The 25,847-nt window shown below is 45.0% G+C and overlaps 1 protein-coding gene across 7 annotated transcripts in view; it reads left to right on the top strand.

Annotated features, from left to right (window-relative positions):
- THSD4 (thrombospondin type 1 domain containing 4) overlaps nucleotides 1–25,847 on the top strand; it is an 874,264-nt gene that overhangs the window by 69,091 nt on the left and 779,326 nt on the right. For 2 of the 7 annotated variants that reach the window (XM_056572472.1, XM_056572464.1), the window contains exon 1: nucleotides 18,563–18,789. The exons of 3 other annotated variants lie outside the window; for them this stretch is intronic. The gene's annotated coding sequence lies outside the window, so the exon portion shown is untranslated. Of the gene's footprint in view, nucleotides 1–11,828; nucleotides 11,870–18,562; nucleotides 18,790–23,520; nucleotides 23,536–25,847 lie in introns of those variants that run through there. 2 more of the 7 variants (XM_056572468.1, XM_056572470.1) reach the window with 2 other exon arrangements.

Genomic DNA, 25,847 nt, shown 5'->3' with positions numbered 1-25,847 from the left:
CAATTTCTCTCGAGTAAGAAAATACCTCATATGTGTATGTCAAGTGTTCGGCGGGCGCAGTAGAGGGCTCAAAAGGGAAGGAGCGACAGTGGGATTTTGGAGAGTGAGTTTTTCTGAAATGGTTTTTGGGGGTCATGTCACATTTCAGAAGCCCCTATGGTGCCAGAACAGCAAAAAAAAAAAAAAACCCATGACATACTATTTTGGAAACTACACCCCTCATGGCACGTAACAAGGGGTCCAGTGAGCCTTAACACCCCACAGGTGTTTGACGACTTTTCGTTAAATTTGGACGTGAAAATTATTATTTTTTCACTAAAATGCTAGTTTTCCCTCAAATTTAAAATTTTTACAAGGGATAATAGGACAAAATGACCCCCACAATTTGTAACCCCGTCTTTTCTGAGTATGGAAATAACCCATGTTAGGACGTAAAATGCTTTGCGGGCAAACTACTATGCTCAGAAGAGAAGGAGTCACATTTAGCTTTTGAAAAGCAAAATTTGCTGAAATGGTTTTTGGGGGGGCATGTCCCATTTAGGAAGCCACTATATATATATATATATTTTACATAATACCCCTGTGTGGATTCCTATGAAATATTTCCTCAGTATTCAGGCCCTGTTTAGAGAACTTATCTGGAACGGTAGATCGGCTAGGGTCCGTCTTGAAACGCTGCAGCGTGGCAAGGATGACGGTGGTTTATCTGTCCAGAACCCGTGGCTATATTTTTTGGCATTGCTTGTTAAACAACTGAAGGGGTGGGCACAATTCGATACTATGGGGCAGGCGGGCGCTTTGAGTTCAAAACGCATTGGCAATGTGACTCCTATTTATCTGTTAGAATTGGCTGCGCAGACCCGTTCCCCGGACCTTCCTCCCACCTTCATCCTTATCCGCAAGGTCTGGATGAAGTTTAAGGCTCTTATGCACTATCCTGTTTTTATAACCTACTCTCCGTTATGGTATAACCCTAATCTTTCTGAATTGTGCTCCTTGCCAGATGTTGCCCTTTGGGTCTCTCATGGGATTCTGTATCTTTCCCAGGTATATGATGGGCCGACATTGAAGTAATTCGCTCAACTACAAGATGACTTTAATTTGCCACATTCTTTATTTTATCGTTACGCCGAGCACTCCGTGTCCCTGCTCCTCCCCGGATCGCTGACCGGGAGCGCTGCACTGACACTGCCGACGGGCATGCGATTCGCATGGCGGGACGCGGCCGCTCGCGAATCGCATCCCAAGCTACTTACCTGTCCCGGTCCCCGGCTGTCACGTTCTGGCGCGCGCGGCTCCGCTCTCTAGGGCGCGCGCATGCCAGCTCTCTAAGATTTAAAGGGCCAGTGCACCACTGATTGGTGCCTGGCCAAATCACTGTAATTAGCTCCCACGTGCTCCATGCCTATATAACCTCTCTTCCCCTTCCCAGTATTGCCGGATCTTGTTGCCTTGTGCCAGAGAAAGCGTTTTGTGTATGTCCCAAGCCTGTGTTCCTGACCTTCTGCTGTTGCCCCTGACTACGACCCTTGCTGCCTGCCCTGACCTTCTGCTACGTCCGACCTTGCTCTTGCCTTGTCCTTCTGTACCGCGCCTGTCTCAGCAGTCAGAGAGGTTGAGCCGTTACCGGTGGATACAACCTGGTTGCTACCGCCGCAGCAAGACCATCCCGCTTTGCGGCGGGCTCTGGTGAATACCAGTAGTGACTTAGAACCCGTCCACCGGTACGGTCCACGCCAATTCCTCTCTAACACAGAGGATCCACCTCCAGCGTGCCGAATCATAACAGTAGATCCGGCCATGGATCCCGCTGAGGTGCCGCTGCCAAGTCTCGCTGACCTACCCACGGTGGTCGCCCAGCAATCCCAACAAATTGCCCAAAAAGGACAGCAGCTGTCGCAGTTGACCACCATGCTACAGCAACTTCTGCCACTGCTAAAGCAGAAACCATCTCCTCCGCCAGCTCCTGCACCTCCTCCGCAGCGAGTGCCCGCTCCTGGCCTCCGCTTGTCCCTGCCGGACAAATTTGATGGGGACTCTAGACTCTGCCGTGGTTTCCTGTCTCAATGTTCCCTACATTTGAAGATGTTGTCGGACCAATTTCCTACAGAACAGTCTAAGGTGGCTTTCGTAGTTAGTCTTCTGTCTGGAAAGGCCTTGTCTTGGGCCACACCGCTCTGGGACCGCAATGATCCTGCCACAGCCACTGTCCAGTCCTCCTTCGCTGAAGTCCGTAGTGTCTTCGAGGAGCCAGCCCGTGCCTCCTCTGCCGAGACTGCCTTGCTGAACCTAGTCCAAGGAACTTCTTCCGTAGGCGAATACGCCATCCAGTTTCGTACCCTCGCCTCAGAGCTAGCCTGGAACAATGAGGCCCTCTGCACGACCTTCAAGAAAGGCTTATCCAGCAACATCAAAGATGTACTGGCCGCACGAGAAATTCCAGCTAACCTGTCTGAACTTATCCTTTTGGCCACCCGCATCGACAAGCGTTTTTCTGAAAGACACCAGGAGCTCCGCCAGGAAAAGGACCTTGATCTCTGGGCACCTCTCTCGCAGTATCCTTTGCAATCTACCCCTGTGCCTCCCGCCGAGGAGGCTATGCAAGTGGATCAGTCTCGCCTGACCCATGAAGAGAGGTCTCGTCGCAGAGATAAAAACTTATGCCTGTGCTGCGCTAGTACTGAACATTTCCTAGTGGACTGCCCAATTCGTCCTCCGCGTCTGGGTAACGCACGCACCCTGTTCAAATGGGAGTGGCGTCCCTTGGTGTGAATTCTGCTTCTCCCCGTCTCACTGTGCCTGTGCGGATTTCTCCTTCTGCCAACTCCTCCTTCTCAGGTGTGGCCTTCTTGGACTCTGGTTCTGCGGGAAATTTTATTCTGGCCTCTTTTGTTAATAGGCTCTGTATCCCAGTGACCCATCTTGTCAAGCCGTTCTACATTTCTTCGGTCAACTGAGTAAAATTGGACTGCACTGTGCGTTACCGCACAGAACCCCTGCTTATGAGCATTGGACTGCATCACGAGAAAATTTAATTTTTTGTTCTGCCCAACTGCACCTCTGAAGTCCTCCTCGGTCTGCCATGGCTCCAACGTCATTCTCCCACCCTTGACTGGACCACCGGGGAGATCAAGAATTGGGGTCCTGCTTGTCACAAACGATGCCTCACATCTGCTCCCACTTGAGCTCTAACTCCTGAGCTTCCACCCATACCGGTCCCTCCCACGGCTTACCAGGATATTCTCGGCAAAAAGTAAGTTGAAATTTTGCCTCCTCATAGCCCCGTGACACGCTTCACCCCCTACCCCCCCTCCCTATTCCCACTTCTTCAGGATTGCCTGCCGCTGATGTAGCTACCCAGGACTTCTATTTTTTTCCGGAAGGAAACTCAAGAGTCGCCCCCAATGTTCTCGTCTCATTTGAAGGGACAAGCAGACAAAAAGAGGGGGAGACCTAAGGGGGGGGGGTACTGTTACACCGAGCACTCCGGGTCCCTGCTCCTCCCCGGAGCGCTCGCGGTGTTCTCCTCTCTGCAGCGCCCCGGTCAGACCCGCTGACCGTGAGCGCTGCACTGACACTGCCGACGGGGATGCGATTCGCATGGCGGGACGCGCCCGCTCGCGAATCGCATCCCAAGCTACTTACCTGTCCCGGTCCCCGGCTGTCACATTCTGGCGCGCGCGACTCCGCTCTCTAGGGCGCACGCAAGCTCTCTAAGATTTAAAGGGCCAGTGCACCACTGATTGGTGCCTGGCCCAATCACTGTAATTAGCTCCCACCTGCTCCACACCTATATAACCTCACTTCCTCTTCCCAGTATTGCCGGATCTTGTTGCCTTGTGCCAGAGAAAGCGTTTTGTGTATGTCCCAAGCCTGTGTTCCTGACCTTCTGCTGTTGCCCCTGACTACGACCCTTGCTGCCTGCCCTGACCTTCTGCTACGTCTGACCTTGCTCTTGCCTAGTCCTTCTGTACCGCGCCTGTCTCAGCAGTCAGAGAGGTTGAGCCGTTACCGGTGGATACGACCTGGTTGCTACCGCCGCAGCAAGACCATCCCGCTTTGCGGCGGGCTCTGGTGAATACCAGTAGCGACTTAGAACCCGTCCACCGGTACGGTCCACGCCAATCCCTCTCTGACACAGAGGATCCACCTCCAGCCTGCCGAATCATAAGAGTTATCTACAGCTGCGACATGCTCTGGATGCGCAGTGTCGGCCGTGTGACTTGACTGTCGGCTCATCTGAAGGGTAGACGATTTGTTCATCAGGGTCTCCACTAAGGGAGTGATAACGGCTCTGTATAAAGATTTGCTGTCCTCGTATTACGAAGCTTATCCTCTGATGGTTAAAGCTAAATGGGAAGTGGATGTGGGTCCCATATCAGATGAGCAATGGACACAGATTTTAGCCATGACCCCGCGGCTTGCCGTATCGGAGGCTCACCCGGTGTCCCAAATTTTTCTACTACATCGGCTGTATCGTACTCCTGCTTTCCCACACAAAATCGGGGGGGGCGGACGGATTCCTGCTGTCCCCGATGCTCTTTACCCGATGCCCATTTGCTCCATGTGATGTGGGACTGTGCTCTACTTGCACGGTTTTGGGTTGATGTCGGGGAATTGATTGGGAAGGTGTGTGGCTGCCCGCTTGAATTGTCCGCCTTGACATGTATTTTTGGTTACTTAGAGGGGTTAGATGAAGAAGTTATATCTAGGTATTTGTAGGATTTTGTACCAGGCTCGTAAACTGATAGAGCAACATTAGGAGCAACATAGGGAGGGCGGGTCTGTTTTTGTGTGGGATGGATGGGTGGGGGGATGGGGGTCGTTGTTTATTTTTTCTGTATGTTTTTTTTTTTTTTTTTTCTCGCTAAAAACGTTTAATAAAAACTTTCTGATTTAAAACAAAAACATAATGATAACATTTTCACTTTTTCCTGAATTTTGAACCTAGTTATGGCTAAAACTACTTTGCAAAATACTATGTGTGCCAGATTTTTCACATGTTTTACAGCCAGGAAACGGTAATGGACGTCCCTCCTTCAAGGACTCCTATGTGACCTAGTATAAATCAAATGTCTGGTTAAATGTTAGTGCTTTAATGATATCCTTCTGTAAATCTCTGGAGCTTTACACTGTTCATGCTCCTACATGTTGGTGCTCAGCCTGGGGGAAGAGTCTTGTGTGATATCCTTGCTAGTTAATGCTCTGACAATTAGCCATAATTCCAAAAGGTTTTATAGGAAGATTCCAAAAGATGTGCAAAAATGAGAATATCCATGTCCTTCTTCCCATGCAAAGATTAGGAAATATGTGGGTAAGGAAAACGGGGTAAATATTTCTATAGCTGTGAATGAGATTATAAACAAAAAGCAGGCAGACATTACAATAACTGGTTATTCTACTGTAAACTTTATTTACGCTCCCCCCGAAACAATAACTAGACTGACTTACAGTAAATACACGTTTTGCATCGCATGTAGATTGAATTTGGATTCCGGAAAATGAGTAGTATCTGAGATGACCATGCATGGGGATAAGGTTTTAATAGTCTATCCTAGTGGTTTCCAAGTTGTGGACCTTCTGATGTTGCAAAATTATAACTCCCAGCATGCCCGGACAGCCAACGGCTGTCCGGGCATGCTGGGAGTTGTAGTTTTGCAACATCTGGAGGTCCACAGTTTGGAGACCACTGCTCTGTAGACATGAGTACATAAAAATGTGGACGATTTGAAGGCTGCAGATTTCTTGTATATTTTCTTATGGAAGAACTGTTAATTAAAAAAAAAAAAAAAAATTTCACCGGAGTACCCCTTTAAGGCCGCTGTGTATTTCATGGTTAAAAAATACCGGATTTGCTTTAGTTAAAGGGGTATTCCAGTGGAATTTTTTTTTAAATAACCTGGTGCCAGAAAGTTGAACAGATTTGTAAACTACTTCTATTAAAAAATCTTAATCCTTCCAGTACTTATCAGCTGCTGTATGATGATGAAGTTGATGATGAAGTTCTTTTCTTTTTGAATTTCTTTTCTGTCTCACCACAGTGCTCTCTGCTGACACCTCTGTCCAGTTTAGGAACTGTCAAGAGCAGCATATGTTTGCTATGGGGATTTTGCTCCTGTTCCTGACATGAACAGAGATGTCAGCAGAGAGCACGGTGGTCAGAAAAGAAATTCAAAAAGAAAATAACTTTCTTTGTAGCATGCAGCAGCTCATAAGTACCGGACCACTTGACTATTATTTACCATGTTCTTACGGTAGCTAGAACCTCCATTGCCCAGCGTTGGAAGTCGATGGATATCCCAGATCTACTGTCCACCATAACCCATGATAGAAGGACTTATAGCTAAGCGTTCAGTACCTCAGGGGTTAAGACTGGATAGATGGAGTAAGTGGGCTGATTTAATATAAGGAATTGTAGTGAGCATTAGGATATGTATCCCTTTTTCTTCTTTGTTTTCTCTTATTTATTTTCCCTTTTTGCGTTAAAATATGTACGTTATTAATTTACAAATGTGGTTCTCCTTGACTTATATATTATTACCTCTACGTGATGGACTGTCTTTGTTTTGTTTAGTTATGTATGAATGTTATACCACATATGTTTATTATGATTGCTATGCTCTTTTTTTTCTTGGAGCTGTAATTTTATTTTCCTGTGTAAAAACTTAAATAAAAAGAGATTTTTAAATAGAAGTAATTTACAAATCTGTATAACCTTTTGGCACCAGTTGATCTGAAAAATAAAAATAAAATAGTTTTCCACTGGAGTACCCATTTAACTTTTGGTGCTTTTTTGCAGCCTTTCTTCATGCATTTTTTGCATACAGCCCATTTTGACCTTAAAGGGGTACTCTGCCCCTAGAATCTTTTCCCCTATCCTTTGGATAGGGGATAAGATGTCAGATCGCCGGGTCCCGCTGCTGGGGACCCCCGGGATCGCCGCTGCGGCACCGCGCTATCATTACTGCACAGAGTGAGTTCGCTCTGTGCGTAATGATGGGCGATACAGGGGACGGAGCAGAGTGACGTCATTACTCCGCCCCTTGTTAATGTAAGTCTATGGCAGGGGGCGTGACGACCACCACGCCCCCTCCCTTAGACTTGTATTGTGGGGGCGGGCCGTGACATCATGAGGGGGCGGGGCCATTATGTCACAATGCTCCGTCCCCTGTATTGCCCGTCATTAGGCACAGAGCGAACTCGTTCTGTGCAGTAATGACAGAGGGGTGCCACAGCGGAGATCCCAGGGGTCCCCAGCAGTGGGACCCCAGCGATCTGACATCTTATCCCTTATCCTTTGGAAGCTAGGGGCAGAGTACCCCTTTAAGGACCAGGCCAATTTTATTTTTGCATTTTCTTTTTTTCCCCCTCGCCTTCTAAAAATCATAACTATTTTATATTTTCATCCGTAGACCCATATGAGGGCTTGTTTTTTGCGCGATCAATTGCCCTTTGTAATGAATTCAGTAATTTTACCATAAAATGTACTGCACAACAAAAAAAAAATTATTTGTGTTGGGGAAGTAAAAAGAAAACCACAATTTTGCTAATTTTGGAAGGTTTGTTTTTAGGCTATTTTCTTTATTCTGCAGGTATATGATTAAAATGATACTCATGATTGCATACTTTATTATTGTACTGCTTTAAAAAAATCTCAAACTTTTTAAACAAAATTTGTATGTTTAAAATCACTCTATTTTGACCACCTATAACTTTGTAAATTTTCTGTATATTGGGGCTGTTTAGGGCAAATTTTTTGCATCGTGATCCGTATTTTTTATTGGTACCACTTTTGCGTGTATATATATAACTTTTATTTGCTTTTTAGTATTTTTTTTTGACCGGGACGTGACCAAAAAACTGCAATTTTTTTTTTTTTTTGTTATGTTACCATTCACCATATGGGATCATTTACATTATATTATGATAGTTTGAACATTTACGCTTGCGGCGATACTAAATATGTTATGATTTTTTTTTAAAGCTTTTTGGGATAAAATTGGCGGTTTTGTCTTCCAATAGAAGTCTATGCAAATAAAATCTCAAAGATTCCCTGAAAAGATGGCATAGTCTCAGCATGCTGTGATATTTTGAATAACATTTTAATTAATATTTTCACTGATTGAAAGATGTTGCATGTAACAGGAAAATGATATGGATCTGTTGTGTCATTCCTGCCCACAGGGCAGGACTGACGTCCTGCAGGAACTCCTGGGAACGGAGTTCCTGCACTTTTTCCACAGCAGGAACACAGTTCCCATTAGCAGGAGTCCTGCAGGACCAGCCCTTAAAGGGGTACTCTGTCCTTAGACATCTTATCCCCTATCCAAAGGATAGGGGATAAGATGTAAATCATTGAGGTCCTGCTGCTGGCGACCCCCGCGATCTCTGCTGCGGCACCCCAGACATTCAGTGCACGGAGCGAACGTTGTGCCGTTCCGGTGACTGGTGATGCGGGGCAGAGGCTCATGACATCACAGTAATGCCCCCTTAATGCAAGTCTATGGGAGGGGGCGTGACGGCCATCACGCCCCCTCCCATAGACTTACATTGAAGGGCCGTTAGTGTGACGTCACAAGCCTCCGGTGCTGTACCCAACGCTCTAAACGAACGCCAGGTGCAGCAGGGAGAATGTGGGGGTCCCCAGTGGCAGATGTCTAGTACCTCTTTAAGTGGAAATCTTGGGTGAGTTCCCACACTTTTTTTTTCCAGGACTTGACCCCTGCCACAGGGTACTGACAGCTTGCTTTGTAGGTGTGAATGAAGCCTTATACAGTAATGCTGGAATTATGGGTAACATGTTTGGATTACTTTGTGTTTCCATATTTGTTCTCGTATGTAAATGCATTAGTTAAGGTTTTACTTTAGACCTGATTTCTCGGCTATGTAACCAGCTAGTTGGTTTCAGGCACCTGAGTGATGTATGATATCATTTAGCAGTTCCTGACAAGAAGTAAGAACGCTCCTAATCTCCTGAATGCTCAGATACGAATGGCTTTGTATTTGCTAGTGAATGTAATAAATGTATTTTCCTGTGAATTGTTAGCATGCTAACCCCCGTGGATGAATTGACAATGTGTGGCTAAGCCCCCATGATATCTGTCAAGGCTAATGCTTGTTCCTACAAACTGCAACAGGTGCAATAAATGTAACAATGATTTTAAGGGGATTTGCTCCCTTTGATAATATTTTTCTCCATGTCTGTTGTTGACAGTGAACACAGCATTTTTTAGAACATCGAAAACTCTGGATTAATATTAATGTTTCTCAAGAACAATGCTAAAATGGCGCCAATATTTGTTGGATGAGGAATTGTACCAGCATGTCCATGTAGTCTGACTTATGTGCTGGCATGTCAAAGGGTGCAGAGCATGGATTGTCTATAAGGGGCTTGACTTGTACATAAGCCTATACCACTATAAACATGGTGAGGATCAGGCTTTTAATAAAAAGTATATAATAATGTACTTTCTTGTTCTAGCCATGGTGACTGATTTCACATAGTTCTAATGTCGTTTGTATTTGTTTATTTTTATACTGTAATTCTATTATGTTTACCTCTATATTCCACATATTTCACAATTTTGTGATTCAAGTTTGTAGAAGCATAGATATTGTATATATAAATATCAAACAAGCATTTACTAATACTGCTCACAAGGGCTCATTTTTGAAGGAGTACTCCGGTGGAATTTAACATTTTTTTAAAATCCTGTGTCCTTAACCTGTTCAGGACGCCGGGTGTATGCATACGCCCTGCATCCCGAGTCCTTAAGGACGTGGGGCGTATGCATACGCCCGTGGGAATTCCGGTCCCCGCCGCTAGCCGGTTGGGGACTGGACCGGAATGCCTGCTGAAATCATTCAGCAGGCATCCCGACACATCGCCCAGGGGGGTCCTGAGACCCGCCCATGTCGACGATCGCAGAAAATCGCATGTCAATTCAGACATGCGATTTTCTGCTATTCCGGGCTGATCGGGTCTCTGGTGACCCGATCACCCAGAAAATATGGATGATCGGAGCTGTCAGTGACAGCCCCGATCATCCTGAGGGCTAGGAGTGAGGTCGCAGTGCTGTGATCTCCTCCTATCCCCTGCCATTGGTCAGAACTGATTCTGACCAATGGCAGAGCAGGACAGTGGGTTGCCATGGCAACCCCCGTTCTGCCCACCCCTGGATGTTGAGGGGAACATGGACAGAAGATGGAGGCCAGTACCTGGAGGAGAAGATGCTTGGGGACCCCCCGATCTTTGCTGGAGACTGCTGGATCCTGGCTCAGGTAGGTAAGCGACGGTGGCGGGGGGGGGGGGGGGGAATTGAAAGTGAAAGTAAAGTGATCTTTACTGTGGCAACCACTAGGAAGGCCAAACTGCAACTCCCAGCATGCTGGGAGTTGTTTTTTTTCAACATCTGGAGGGTCACAGTTTGGGGACCACTGTTACAGTGATGCCCAAACGGTAGCCCTCCAGATGTTGCCAAACTACAACTCTCAGCATGCCTGGACTGCCCAGGCATGCTGGAAGTTGTAGTTCTGTAACATCTGTTCCTTCAGATTTAGCAATTTTCATGACATTTTTGAAAATTGCTGCTCTACTTTGAAGCCCTCTAATTTTTTCAAAAATATGTCCATTTTATGATGCCAACATAAAGTGGACATATTGTATTTGTGAATAAAATTAAAATTTATTGGGAATATCCATTTTCCTTACAAGTAGAGAGCTTCAAAGTTAGAAAAATGCAAAATTTTCATAATTTTCATGACATTTTGGGATATTTCACCAAAAAAGGATGCAAGGAACGCCAAAAATTTACCACCAAAATAAAGTAGAATATGTCACGAAAAAACTATCTCAGAATCAGAATATTCGGTAGAAACGTTTTCGTGTTATTTATTCGTAAAGCGACATTGGTCAGAATTACGAAAAAGGGCTTAGTCCTTAAGGTGAAAAAGGGCTGCGTCCTTGAGGGGTTAAGGGGTTAATGCCCTCTAGGGTTCGACATGTAGAAGAGAAAATGCAATTAGTGGGCAAGCAAATGTCAAGAAGAAAAAAAAGGGACCCCAGGACTGCATGATACCTTACCAAAACTAAAGGATCATCTTCCCCAGCAAAGAAAGATCCTATACTGCCATTTTGTGCCATTTAAAGCCAGTTGCGTGCAAAGAAGATCCCGCAAATGCACAGAAATCTCCCATCAAAGCTCCGATGTCGTCATTGAGGACAAGCACAAGCATTTTGCACATGCGCCGGTGTGAGGTGCAGAACTGCACCCTATGCAATTTTACATAGGCCCCCTCCCCTCAGCTGTTCTGAGATTTCCGAACATACAGCGAGGGGAGGGAAACAAGTTTCCACCTCCCATTGGCCCGAATGAAGCAGAGCGGTGTCATCGGGAGGAGGCGGACCCCATCAGATGCACACTATCTGCAAGAGCTTGCTCACTCTACCTGTGTAGCACAACCTCAGTACAAGGCAAGGGTAAAAATCTTTACTTACCAAGGCAGGCTGGCTTTTAGCATGATGGTTCCCCAGCATAGGAAGGTGGTGCATAGGCAAACATAAGGGGATCCACGGGCTAGGGACCTGGAGAAACTCCCTGGTTTACATCCACATGAAATGAGCCCCAGGGACCAGAGAAACCCACAGCTTAGAGGCAGCACCTTAACCAGCTTCTTGTTAAAATGTGTGTCGTTCTTGTTAGTATCTTATAGAGGTCCTATCATGTGCTGGTCATTAGTTTAATTGTCAATGTGTAGAAATGTAGACAGCACTCACCAGGGTAGTTACTACAAATTTCTTTATTGTGCAGACAGAATGGCGGTGTCAAGCAGGTATCCTGGCAGGAACGCAGAGGACCTCAGCATGCAGGTAACAGCTGTGTCATACTTCTGTACTTCTTCAGACCATACATGCCCCAGGCATAGCCACCGGTAATATACCTGTGTGACATCATCAAGGGGCGGGAACTACAAACGTGCAGTATCACAATACAAGTGTAATAAAAACAATGAAAAACACAAGTTGTTATGCTGAAAAAAAGAGAAATAATCACTAGCAAGGCAGATAACTCAAATAAATATGCTTAAAGGGGTTGTGCGCTGCCTTGCAATTCGGAGCTCCGTTCACAGCGTCCGGAAGTTCATTACTCCGAACGCTGTGTGCGGGCTTCCGTGTTCGCAGCCGCCGGGCGTGACGTCACGCCCGGCCCCTTCGTGACGTCTCGCCCGCCCCCTCGTGACGTCATTTCCGCGCCCTCTACCAAAGTCTATGGGAGTAATGAACTTCCGGACGCTGTGAGCGGAGCTCCGAACTGCAGGGCAGCACACAATCCCTTTAAATCCAACTTTTCATTCAAGCCTAGCTTTCCTTGTGCTTCAGTACACATTATCCAGCGAGCCTCTGTTTGGCCTTGCATCTGTCAATTCCATCAAGGCTGAACACTCCTTCGATACCAAAAAAGTGTAAGGCTGAGGGGTCCCCTTTGTGTGTCTCCCACATATGTTCGATAACTCTAGGTAAGCACTTTTTAGTACGTGGTGAATATATGTGCTCGCGGAATCTTGTGTGCACATTGCTATTTGGATTTACCTCTACTGTTCTTGGACTGAGCACCTGTGTGGCTAGTTGGCTATCTTGATACACACCTGTGTTTTTGCATGTGCCGTAGTTACAGCAGTGCCGGATTCTCTGCCTTTCTTATATTGTATATGCCCTAACATTTCCTGAGCATCCTGGGACTTACAGTGCTTCTATATGGCTTTACTCTTGCACCTAAGGGTGCACCTGCGTTACCTTCATTATGGATGAAGAAACGTATAACACAGGTGTGAATACGGATGTGTTAAATGTGGTGTCAGCGGGACGGCATGACACCGAGGACTTTTTCACTGTCTGCAATGCTAAAAATGTTCTGCACATTATGAGCATCAAAAGTTTGAAACAAAAGATCCAGCATTTAGCCAACAAAGACATGTGTATTTACTGGACAATAAAGTCTATTAAATTGTATGAAGAATGTAATCTAATCCCACGGGGTCTCAGAAATTATAAAGAGCCCTCCCCAGTTTTTGGAGGATGATGTGTTTTTACAAGCCTGGAAAGATATACATTTAAAGTATTCCCGAGATATGTTAACTCTATTAAGAGAACATAATGAATTAGAGTATATAACAACTACAGATGCCTTATGCAAAGCCAAACAAGGGTTGCAAACAAGATTGTCTGAATCTCAATTCCACAGCTTCAATAAAAAATTGGAAAAAAACTTGTCACCCTACAGACAAACATCAAAGAACAAAAACGCGACCGGTTTGTTCGCGACAAAACAGATTTCGATACTGTAAAAATATTTACTGGATTTTCAAGAACCTCTAAATACAACAACTACAAGAATAATAATCAAAAACAGTTATGGAAAGCTGGAAAAAAACAGAATTCTGCCGAATATAAACAAGATGCCAAGACTCATCAACACCATAAAATTACAGTGAAAAACAGACTTCCTCACGACTGAATCGGAGTCAGGCAACTCAGACGAGCCAGGAACATCCAGTTCCACAACTGTAGACACTAATACTGGAGTGTCCTTGATGGAACAGGAAAAAAGCCCCCTTTAAGAAACGTATCAGAAGAGGCCGTGGAAGAAAGAACCAAAAGCGCAAAACAAAATTACAAACGGAAAAAACAAGTAGCTTGGCAGCAATAGAACTGTCCGAATATAACTATTGGTGGCAAGTATTTTTTGTTCAGGGACACTACGTGCCGTCGCACAAATTATGTAGTTTACGCCATTATATGTAGCTGTAAATGCTTCCACATCGGCTGCACCATACGTTCAGTTAATCTACGCTTCAGAGAACACATTCATTCTATGAAATCTGGCAAGGGATGTCCAAGACTCATTTCACATCTTAGGAATGAACATCTTGGCGACATTGTCTGTCCTTTCTCTGTCTAGAGAGAGTACTCACCAGCGAGGGGTTAGACAGCCAAAAATTGATTTTACAACGTGAAGCAAAAATTGTCCTTTAAACAAATGCCCAAGGAAACTTGGGTTTAAATGACCATCTAGATGTGTGTCTTTTTGTAATGCAGTTAAGTTATTGCTTTTCCATATATATGTTTTTTGTACCTTTTGTGTGTGTTGCTTTTAATGTGATTTTTTATTCACTCTAAGTTACACCCTACACACTATACGTCACTTTGAGAGGAGTATTTACCTGTGGGACGATGGAGTGGAGGTAGTCTGATGAAACGCCCAGAAGGGGCGTGAAACAATTGTCACTGCACCTGTGTATCTGCGATGGCGTCCCGCTGATGCTGCTCCACTTCAGTTTGCACCGTAAATAAAGAAACCTGCTGCACCTTCAAAACTGTGAGTGCCTCCTCATCTTTCTTTATGTACTATGGATCATGCCTGTCTTGCTCTGGAGGATTGAGCACCCTGTTTGGTACAGTTAGGAACCTGCTGCCCTGCAGCACTGTGTTTAGTGGCTGCCAGAGCCTGTTAGAGATTGCTTTCATCTAAGACGTCAGTGCCGGTCTTTTCCTACCCACATGCGTCTTCTTGATATGGAATGGTTGTGTCAGTGAGCTCCTAGATTTCCAACTCTTTTTAAGTAGCATTGATCCCAACTTACAGTTCACTCTTACCCACTCAGATGATAAAATAAGCTTTCTAGATACAGAAATCACCATTACTGGTAATAAACTTTCTACTGACATCTATTACAAACCCACGGATTGTAACACTTTACTCAGGTTTGAATCCTCACATCCCAGATCCATGGTAACCTCCCTTCCATATAGCCAACACAGCCAGCCGCATTCTCACAGCCAGCCGCATTACTGACTCTAAATTTGACAAGGCAGTTGATCGTATGGTCAACCAGTTCAAAAATAGGGGGTACCCGCTGGGCATCATTTCCCACCATGTACAAAAAATACGGAAGGAGCGAAAACCTGGTAGACTTCTACCAGATCATTCCAATCATATACCATTTATTTCAACATATATTGAGATGTCGAGTAACAGTGCAACAACTATCAGAAGATTGGCATCTGGTTAAGGATAGCTACCCCCAGATCACGGAATTCCAGACACCACCGTTAATGTCATACCGGAGGGCACGAAACCTCAGAGATCACTTAGTGAAATCAGATGTATCCAAGGATACTAGCAAGACACAAAAATACTTCACTGTGCAAGCTAAAGGATGCTTCCCCTGCCGACGATGTATCAGTTGTAAGTACATACAAAAGGGAATAGCAGTTATACATCCTGCCACACAGAAATCGTATCCCATAAAATTCTATCTCACATGCGAAAGTGATCGTGTTGTCTACATATTGTGGTGTTCTTGTAATCTTATATACGTAGGAGAGACAAAATGTGATTTCAGGAAGAGATTAAATCAACATTGATATTCGTTTCAGAAAAAGCACAATGATCTGCCTGTCTCAAAACATTTTATGGAAGACGGCCATGTGGAGGCTGAGCTAAAATGTATGGTTGTGGACCATATCCCACCTCTGAAAAGGGGAGGTGATAGGGTAACCTTACTGCAGACCAGGGAACTTAAATGGATTTACAAACTAAACTGTTTGAAACCTAATGGGCTGAATGTTGAATTTGTGGTACTGCCGATAATGATTAAGCCCTAAGGGATATAACCTCTTAATCATCGGCTGCGACCGAGGTGTATGAGGAATAGGGATGTGATTTGTCTTTTGCTTGAATTTTTTTATCTATCTATTTTAGATCACTTTCCTGCTCAGGACCAGTCACGATTCCAGACCCACCAGGACCATATACACTGCTCAAAAAAATAAAGGGAACACTAAGAGAACACCATGCTACAGTGTGGGCCATTTATATGGATACACCTTAATAAAATGGGAATGGTTGGTGATATTAACTTCCTGTTTGTGGCACATTAGTATATGTGAGGGGGGGAAACTTTTAAAAATTGTTGGTGACCATGGCGGCCATTTTGAAGTCAGCATTTTGAATCCAACTTTTGTTTTTTCAATAGGAAGAGGGTCATGTGACACATCAAACTTATTGGGAATTTCACAAGAAAAACAATAATGTGCTTGGTTTTAACGTAACTTTCTTCTTTCATGAGTTATTTACAAGTTTCTGACCACTTATAAAATGTGTTCAATGTGCTGCCAATTGTGTTGGATTGTCAATGCAACCCTCTTCTCCCACTCTTCACACACTGATAGCAACACCGCAGGAGAAAGGCTAGCACAGGCTTCCAGTATCCATAGTTTCAGGTGCTGCAGAATGGGCAAAACAAAAATTGGAACAGGACCCTCAGTTTACGCAGTAGATTTTGTTCAGTGATGAGGCAAACTTTTATGTGAATTGTGAAGTTAACAAACAAAACCACTGCTATTGGTCTGACACTAACCTACATTGGATAGATCCCTCCAAGACTGTTGGAACACAAGAATTGATGGTATGGTGTGGTAAATGGGGTACAAAGATAGTGGGGCCATTCTTCATCAATGGAAACCTCAAGGCCACTGGATATGCGAAATTGCTACATGACGATGTGTTTCCCTCTTTATGCACTGAAGCTGGCACGTTACCTGAGTTTTTCCAGCAAGATGGTGCACCACCCCTTAGACTTTTATCTTTGGGGTCACCTGAAGGCAATTGTCTATGCTGTGAAGATACGAGATGTGCAGCACCTGAAACTACGGATACTGGAAGCCTGTGCTAGCATTTCTCCTGCGGTGTTGCTATCAGTGTGAAGAGTGGGAGAAGAGGGTTGCATTGACAATCCAACACAATGGGCAGCACATTGAACACATTTTATAAGTGGTCAGAAACTTGTAAATAACTCATGAAAGAATAAAGTTACGTTTAAACCAAGCACATCCTTTTCTTGTGAAATTCCCAATAAGATTGATGTGTCACATGACCCTCTTCCTATTGAAAAAACAAAAGTTGGATTCAAAATGGCCGACATGTTCACCACCCATCTTGAAGTTTCCCCCTCACATATAGTAACGTGCCACAAACAAGAAGTTAATATCACCAACCATTCCCATTTTATTAAGGTGTATCCATATAAATGGCCCACACTGTAGATCTGAAAATACTTTCATCTTTACATAGTTGAATCTGCTGACAACAAAATCACACAAAAATTATCAATGGAAATCAAATTTATCAACCCATGGAGGTCTGGATATGGAGTCACACTCAAAATCAAAGTGGAAAACCACATTACAGGCTGATCCAACTCTGATGTAATGTCCTTAAAACAAGTCAAAAAGGCTCCAGAGCAATGAGGCTCAGTAGTGTGTGTGGCCTCCACGTGCCCGTATGACCTCCCTACCATGCCTGGGCATGCTCCTGATGAGGTGGCAGGGGAATGCTGTCTCTTTGCCCGTAGGAATTATGCATTTATAAACCTATCACTTTGATGTCAAGTCTGTAGTGTGCTGCATCTATTTTCTTATCTATATCTATCTATGTAGTCTAATCTGTGTCCAGCTCACAGATATATCATGTTTTTAATTGATTATATAACTGTATCTATCTAGCTATCTATCTATCATCTGTCTATAATGTAGTCTAGTCTATTTCTAACTTATAACTATCCAATCTTTCTTTAATCTATTCATTATCTTTATCCATCTATCTATTTAGCAACAAGAGAATACAGCAACACACTGCTAGCACAAAGATATAGATGAAACATGAGTATATAGATAGAACATGAAAAGCTATACAGCTGTAGTGCAATAAATGAAAATATGAAATTATGAGGGACTTAACTTGCAAATTTGGCGACCAAATAGCTTGGACCGTCCCACCATGGTAAGGTGACCTCATTTTGGGACAGACCCTACACTATGAATATGCCTCTGTGTGAACAGTACAGCTGGCATTGCAGGATCTGAAACATCCAAGGCACCTTATATACACCTGATAGAGGTGGGTGGGGTGCAAGAGCCAACATGGAGGCAGCCACTCCCCCGTATGTGTAATACAACCAAAGAATAAGTTGGCCACCACTATTGATTCCAAACTATAATATAGACCTGGCTTGCAGGTGCAGGCTGCTGGGCTAAATATACAGCAACAGGAGAATACAGCAGCACACTGCTAGCACAAAGATATAGATGGAACATGAGTATATAGATAAAACATGAGGATATAGATGGAACATGAGTATATAGATGAAACATTACATCTATCTACTATCTATTCTTAGTACAAGAGATGCATAGCCCATATTAATAATTAAAGTGTATATTATTGTAGAAGTGTTTAACCAATTTGTTTTATTTTGTAAAAACCCACAAGTGGTATATATTCAGAAATTTGTAATTCGCTGAATCTAGAAGAATGGGGTTGTTATTCTGGGATATATGGTTCAATAACAACGGATACATAGAGGTGTGAGGCTTCCCTGTGAATGGACGCATTTCTGCAGGGCAGCCAGCAGGTGGCAGCAGAGAGCACTCGTCCGTCTCCCTTGCAGTTGACAGTGCATGTCCCAGTGTGTAGTGCTTGTGGGACGGGGCTGCATGGAGAGACGCTTCCTACTTTCCCACAGCGTGGAGTTGCCAGGGAACTGAAGTGAACCTGCATGCACTCTCTCCCCCACACATCTCCTCCGCTGCGGGGACTTTTCCACTGGTTTTTAATATTGGTGCTGATTTGTGATCAGTGGAGGCAGCAAGGTGACTTGTGAACTCATCTCCTTGGTTATTGATCTGGAATCTGGACTGCAGACCTGGAGGATCCAGAGACATCTACCCAGGTGAGCTGAGCCTATGGTGGTTACCTGCTGCACACTTGTCCTGTAATGTTCTACCAGTGTCCTCCATGTACTACCTACCTGTATACTGCAGAGTGATGGAGCCACGTGAAGCAGATGGGTCATGGGGGACACCTAGCAGGTGAAGCAGGTGGGTTATAGGGGGCACCTACCAGGTGAAGCAGGTGGGTTATAGGGGGCACCTACCAGGTGAAGCAGGTGGGTCATAGGGGGCACCTACCAAGTGAAGCTTGTGGGTTATAGGGGGCACCTACCAGGTGAAGCTTGTGGGTTATAGGGGGCACCTACCAGGTGAAGCAGGTGGGTTATAGGGGGGCACCTACCAGGTGAAGCAGGTGGGTTATAGGGGGCACCTACCAGGTGAAGCAGGTGGGTCATAGGGGGCACCTACCAGGTGAAGCAGGTGGGTCATAGGGGGCACCTACCAAGTGAAGCAGGTGGGTTATAGGGGGCACCTACCAAGTGAAGCAGGTGGGTTAGAGGGGGCACCTATCAGGTGAAGCAGGTGGGTTATAGGGGGCACCTACCAGGTGAAGCAGGTGGGTTATAGGTGGCACGTACCAGGTGTGTCATAGTGGGCACCTACCAAGTGAAGCAGATGGGTCATAAGGGGCACCTACCAAGTGAAGCAGGTGGGTCATAGGGGCACCTACCATGTGAAGCAGATGGGTCATTAGGGGCACCTACCAAGTGAAGCAGGTGGGTCATAGGGGGCACCTACCAAGTGTGACGCAGGTGGGTTATAGAGGGCACCTACCAGGTGAAGGAGGTGGGTTATAGGGGACACCTACCAGGGAAAGCAGGTGGGTCAGGGGGCACCTAGCAAGTGAAGCAGGTGGGTTATAGGGGGCACCTAGCAAGTGAAGCAGGTGGGTTATAGGGGGCACCTAGCAAGTGAAGCAGGTGGGTTATAGGGGGCACCTACCTGGTGAAGCAGGTGGGTCATAGGGACACCTACCAAGTGAAGCAGATGGGTCATAGGGGGCACCTACCAAGTGAAGCAGGTGGGTTATAGGGGGAACCTACCTTGTGAAGCAGTTGGGTCATAGGGACACCTACCAAGTGAAGCAGGTGGGTCATAGGGGGCACCTACCAAGTGAAGCAGGTGGGTTATAGGGGGCACCTACCAGCTGAAGCAGGTGGGTTATTGGGGGCACCTACCAGGTGAAGCAGGTGGGTCATAGGGGATACCTACTAGGTAAATTGACTGGGTCATATTGGACAGCTACTAGTTGAATCAAGTAGGTCATAGGGGACAGCTATCAGGTGAGTCATAGGGGGCACCTACCGAGTGCCAGTGATTGTGGCTATCAAGATAAAGTTAAATACGTTTTTTTTTTTCCATTAATTATTTGTCAAATTTAGAAAAATAAGCAGCACCGATATAAAAACTCTGTAGTAGTTAAATGTAATAAGAAAGACGAGAAAGACATCCCTAAAGGTGGAGTTCACTGTATGAGATGGTTCATAAAAAAATGTATTTCTATGCATGTGGTGCTGTCAGTGTGAACTGCTGAAACCATGTGTATCATTACAAGGACATTCTTGTTTTGACATGTTGTTTTTATCTAAATATATATATATATATATATATATATATGTGTATATTTAAAAAATGATTATTCCGCACACCCAGCACTGTTAGTGGTTCTGATTAACAATTTAATCAAACTACATAAGTTCAAGTATACTGTGTCAGTGTTCCTAACCAGGGTGCCTCCAGCTGTTGCAAAACTACAACTCCCAGCATGACCGGACAGCCTTTGGCTGTCCGGGCATGCTGGGAGTTGTAGTTTTGCAACAGCTGAAGGCACACTGGTTGGGAAACACTGCTGTAACTACATGTTTACACATGCCAGACACTTTTTGCAGCTGCAGCTTTTTCGGTATCAGTTTCCCCCCCCCCCTGCTTCCTGTAGAAACAACCCCATGCAGAAAAATTCAGTTTCATGGTATTTTGCAGCAATTTACATTTGTAAGCCAAAACAAGGAGTGAAAACTACAATGGGAAGATTTGTATCTCTTCTGTATTTAGAACTAACTGCTGGTTTTGGGCAAAAATACCGATAGGAGATATGAGCTAAAATAGACAGTAGTGTGAAAGTGGCCAAATCGTACTTGATGACTGGTACTACCACGCTGCACCTGCTGAAGGACTGGCATAGCAGAATAATCATAGGCTTTACCACAGTAGGTGCTGAAAGGCTCAGAGACTGAATGGCCACTGAGGTTAAAGGGAAACTCCAGTTTTTATAAACATATCCACTATTCTGTGGATAGGGGAAAAGAGTCTGAATGTGGGGGGTCTGACTTGGGAACCCCCACAATCTCCAGATTGGGCCAAGCTCACCTCTCTGAGTGCTCAGGGTGCCACCTTCCGAGACAAACTTGTCCCAGGAGTGACGACCTGCTCAGCCAATCACAAGCTGATGCAGAGTATCCCTGTTTTGGGGGGTGATAGACTGAGCAGCCCGCCACTCCTGAGACCATATAATTTGGGGAGCTGGAGTGCTCACGGAGGTGAGTCGGGCCCCGTTCTGGACTTGGTCCCAGCAGTTGCATCTCTACGATACTTATCCCTTATCTACAGGATACGTTTTTACAAACTGGAGTTCCCCTTTAAATAGGTATTTCCAACTTAATGAGTTACCCCCTATGTACAGGATAGGGGGGAAACTAACAGATTGGTGGGAGTCACATTGCTGGAGAACGGAGGTAAATCATCCCCCAAATGGAGTATAGCTCACATGTTCAGCCACCACTCGATTTTCTTTGGGGCTTTTAAACATAGCCAAGCACTGCTCTTTTATTTGAGGGACAGTTTTCCTCCATTCTTGGGATCAGTGTGGTCCCAGTGGTCCGACCCCAACCGATCAGCTAGTTACCCCTGATAAATTTTATATTGGGAATACCCATTTTGTATGCCATTTTTCCTTTTTTTAGAGGAAAACCATGGTTTTCAAGCTGACCATACACATTAAACTACTATGTCACCTGATCCCCCACTCACATGCTTGGCTGAGCGTGAATGTGTTTTATATGGGGAGAGTGTAATGTATATGGCCAGCTTTAGGTCAGAAGATCTGTTATAACACTAAAAGCATTACTATAACTCAGTTCACTGTCATAATGACATGGGGGGGGGGGGGGGGGGAGTGTATGGTAATTCTTTAGCCCAATGAATGGCACCCCTGCCATCTAGCTCATACCTTTTTTTTTTTTTTGCTTTATTTCCCCACATTTAATACATTTAGAAAAAGCACCACTAAGGCTTTTTTCAGCGTGTCAGGAACGCTCCCGGTGCATTTGATGACAGATCCCTGTTACCTGATGGAGGTTTGGCTCCTGTTCGGGTGTTATATGTCAGGCCTTATATTTATTTGCTGTACAGAATATTGAGTCCGCTGTACTGTTCTATACAGAAACATGTAGTAAACGTTTACAGTGTAGAAACATCTTAAATGTATAGAGCAGGAGCTTTCCCCAGCAATTGTGATTAGTAGGAAAGATTTAATGCCGTGTGAAAGTAGCTTAAAACATTCCATCTAGAAAATGAGTTTGCAATGCAGCCTATAATAAAACCCCACAACATTTATAGTAAAGAATACACTCAGGGCCTCCAGGTCACCTCTAGGGTTCCCCCAATATCACAATGCCGATTACTGGCCTCTATGGGTGCCATGGTTGGAGTCCTGCGGTAGGCTGTAATTGGGCATCAACAGTCTGCGATTTTACTGGAATACATGTGTTGCATAGTAAAGCCCACAAGGATGTCTAAAATCTTATAAAAAAATGTTTTTAATAAAAAAAAATTACATTTCCCGTATGGAAATTTCAGATCCCCCCCCCCCCCCCTTATTTTTCAAATAAAGTAAAAAAAAAATTATTAGTTTCATTGCAAGTGAAATGACTGAAGTGTTAAAATGCATTGTAAGGTACGCTACACAGCGTGCTATAAAGTATGAGGAATATCCAATGCCATAACTGCTAACTTTAGTTACCTTCCAGCAAACATGGGCTTTAAAACACAGTCAAAAAGCCCCATCTACCCCAAGACACTACCTATAAAAACTACAGCTCATCGTGCATAAAAACAAGCCCTCACATCTCAGTACGGCGAACAAAAAGGTGTAAAACATAACGTGCGGTATATAACATTGTTGCAAAAACAATGTAAACTTGGTTTTGCTGTAATCTTCTTGAGCCGCAGACTAAAGAATGTTAGATCCACAGCATGTATGGTAAAACTGCCACAGATTTTCTGCAACTGATCTTTAGATCCGCAATTGATTTGATTTTGTGATGTTCATTTGTTTTGGTGCTTAAACACTGTACTTTTTCTGAAACTGATCTGCAGCGTGTGAACATACCCTTAGGATAAGCCCAATATGAACACGTTGTGCATTTTATTCTGCATATTTTATGCTGTGAAAATCAATTTAAATTTTGTTGAACACAACTGGTCATACAGTATGTTTGAACTCTATACTATTAAGGGGTTAATGGGAATTCATATTTTCTCATCACTTTCCTCATATGGGTGCTGCACTAAAAGATTACAGTGAAAAAACCCAAGAATAAGCCACGTGTCATGGAGTGATGACTCTGTGAAGTGGGCGTCATGTCCCTTTTGTGTGTGGAGCAGCTCCCCCGGTCTGAGATTCTTGTTACTCTTTGATTTGCCTGAGACGCTGTTACCTGGCGCTCCGGAGCTCCTGACACATGCAGGTAAAGGCGAGTCGTGTTGCTCAAGGGCTCATAAGCAGTGAGTGATAAATCCTGAGATTAAATAGCTGTCTGCTTATTGCTGGGAGTCTGTATATGTCTCATTTTAATTTACCCTGAAGAATGTGTTTTCAAAATCTGCCAACAAGTATTGTTGTAAATCAGGCCTAGAAGATAAGGTGCAATGACTGACAGATAATGTACTGTTCCAAGAAAGTGGAAGAATGAGGAGGAATTTGTAACTGCTAGGTATGAAGCAGCTGGTAAATGCACATAGCTGTATGGAGTCCTCCACTATACCTCTGTATGTCGCCTATGGAGGACTTTCCTTTTTTGTATGTATCCAACTGGAAAAGCAATGCACCATGCTCTACCTAAATATCCCCACCGCTAGGGACCCCGCAATCTTCCTGCTGCACCCGTGTTCATTTAGAGCATCGGGTGCAGCACTAGAGGCTCGTGACGTCATAACCATGCCCCCTCAATGCAAGTCTTTGGGAGGGGGCGTGACGGCCGTCACGCCCCCTCCCATAGACTTGCATTGAGGGGGCGGGACTGTGATGTCACGAACAGGGCTTGGCCTCGCATCACCAGTCATGCCCCTCTGCCCCGCATCGCCAGTCATCCGGTCGCTTTCTATGCCCAGATATTTGCTCTGTCTCACAGCGACTCTGATAGTAAGGGTCTATTCACACTGGAGAATTTCCGCAAGCGGAAATTTAGACTTGTGAATGGGAGTGCGGTATCCCATAGAAGTCTATGGGCTTTAATTTGAAGCAGAATTCCGCAAGCGGAAATTCTGCCTTAGGCTAGGTTCACACTGCATAATTTCTGGCCAGTATTTCTGCCAGAGATTGGGCCGGCGGCGCTAGTACCGACTAGACTGCATTGCTGCCCCCATTGACTGCAATGCATTTCTGGGTGGATCTTTTGGGAGATCTGCTCAGAAATGCATTGCCATCAATGGGGACGGCAATGTAGTCCGCATGGTCCTAGTGCCGCCTGCTCGATCTCTGGCAGAAATTCCACAGTGTGAATCTAGCCTTACTCTTACACTCATACACACAGTGCTTTAGGTAGCAGCAACACGAGTATGTATGGATGCACCTTAAATGCAGGGTCACATGTGCCATATTTTGCTGTGTACTTACTGCAGTGTATTTTACCACCCATTGAAGTCAATGAGTAGTAAAATACACAGCTGATTTTGCAACCCATTGACTTCAATTTGTAGGAAAATATGCAGCAGAAAATAAGCTGAAAAATACGCATGTGTACCCCTACCCTAATGGGAATGTGTCAGCTTTATTTGCTGCTGAGAGCTGTTATGGTATAAGAGCTGGAAAGCTATTAGGGTATAACAAGTAAACTGTCCGTTTACCGAAGCTGATTCCAATTGCCAAATGTAGAAAATCCTTTTTTTTATTTCTCAGCCAAGTGTCAGAGTTGGAGCCATGTTGCCCAAGTGCCACAGGCTGGCATGCTTTCTTGCTTGCCCTCACTGTTCAAGACCCTGCTTCATTCACATAGTCCTGTTTGTCAGTCAAGGAGTTTAGAGCAAGTGAGGATGTGTGCAAGGCTATAGCACTTGAGCAGCTCGTCCCCACCTCCTTGGTACATGACTGAGAAATAAAAATTTTATTTTATCGTGGGACACACCCGCATGCGAATCTTAGCCCGTCACTCACCTACTGTTTCTCCTGCATCCTCTTCGGTCTCCATGCTCCGGCGCGTGTGTCCCCGTCCCCTAGGGTGCGCGTGCCGGAGCTCTGAGGTTTAAAGGGCCAGTGCGCCCAATAATTACCACTTGTGGCCAGTTAATAAATTCCACCACCTCCCTCATTTCCCTGCTGCATCTTTGTTGCCCCAGTGCCTGAGAGAAAGCTTTCCTGAGTAGTCTTGCTGTGTATCATACCCTTTGTTTTGTGACCTGACCTTGCTCCTTTGCTGCCTACCTACTGACCACTTGTTACGTTCCTGACTATGCTACTGTGCCGCCTGCCCTGACCTCCTGCTATCCTGACTACGAGTTGCCTTATCCCACCTGTGCCTCAAATTTCCTCAGCCGCTGTGTGGTCGAGCCGTGCCAGGGGTAGCAACCTGGGTGCCACCTGCTGCAGGAAGGCCATTCCGCTTTGCGGCGGGCACTGTAGAAAACCAGCGGCACCTTTAGACTCCGCTCCCTGGTACGGTCCGTGTCATCTGCCACACAGGTCCAGCGGATCCACTACCACCGGTGTTCCTGAAACATGAGTGTTACAGTAAGATCCGGCCATGGATCCCATTGAGGTACCCCTGCCTGAAGTTGCAGATCT

Source organism: Hyla sarda, chromosome 4 (assembly GCF_029499605.1).
Source record: "Hyla sarda isolate aHylSar1 chromosome 4, aHylSar1.hap1, whole genome shotgun sequence".
Classification (NCBI taxonomy): domain Eukaryota; kingdom Metazoa; phylum Chordata; class Amphibia; order Anura; family Hylidae; genus Hyla; species Hyla sarda.
The sequence above is the reverse complement of the archived record's forward strand: the minus strand, read 5'-3'. Positions and strand labels throughout refer to the sequence as shown.